The sequence below is a fragment of the Carlito syrichta genome, unplaced genomic scaffold (genome assembly GCF_000164805.1).
Source record: "Carlito syrichta isolate Samal-C Ts95f unplaced genomic scaffold, Tarsius_syrichta-2.0.1 Scaffold240267, whole genome shotgun sequence".
In the NCBI taxonomy this organism is placed as follows: Eukaryota; Metazoa; Chordata; class Mammalia; order Primates; family Tarsiidae; genus Carlito; species Carlito syrichta.
The window spans coordinates 19,104-19,573 of NW_007184363.1; the positions used below are offsets into that span (position 1 = coordinate 19,104).

The 470-nt window shown below is 48.3% G+C and overlaps 1 protein-coding gene across 1 annotated transcript in view; it reads left to right on the forward strand.

Moving 5' to 3' along the window:
* Window positions 1-470, forward strand: part of DHDH (dihydrodiol dehydrogenase) — an 11,031-nt gene that overhangs the window by 8,003 nt on the left and 2,558 nt on the right. The gene's annotated exons all lie outside the window — the stretch shown is intronic.

Below are 470 nucleotides of genomic sequence, written 5' to 3' on the forward strand. Positions count from 1 at the left end.
GGGAGCAGCCACTGCACTCCAGTCTGGGTGACAGAGTGAGACTCCAACTTAAAAAACAACAACAACAAACAAACAAACAAACAAATAAATTACACGTTTAGCTATAACTCCCCAGTTCTCTCCTCACCTACCCCAGCCCTAAGTAATCACAACCCTTCTTTCTGGAAAGAAAGATTTCCTTGTTGAGCATTGAATTTTCCAATGTTGAGCATTTCCTAGAAATGGGATCATACTAGCCAGGCACAGTGGCTCACGCCTGTCATCCCAGCACTTTGGAAGGCTGAGGTGAGAGGATTACCTGAGCCTACTGGTTCAAGACTCACCTGGGCAACTAGGCAAGACTTCATCTCTACAATAAATAAAAAATTAGCCAGAGCCGGGTTCGGTGGCTCAGTCTGTAATCCCGCGCCTTGGGAGGCTGAGGTGAGTGGATTGCCTGAGCCCACGGGTTCGAGACCTGCCTGGGCAAC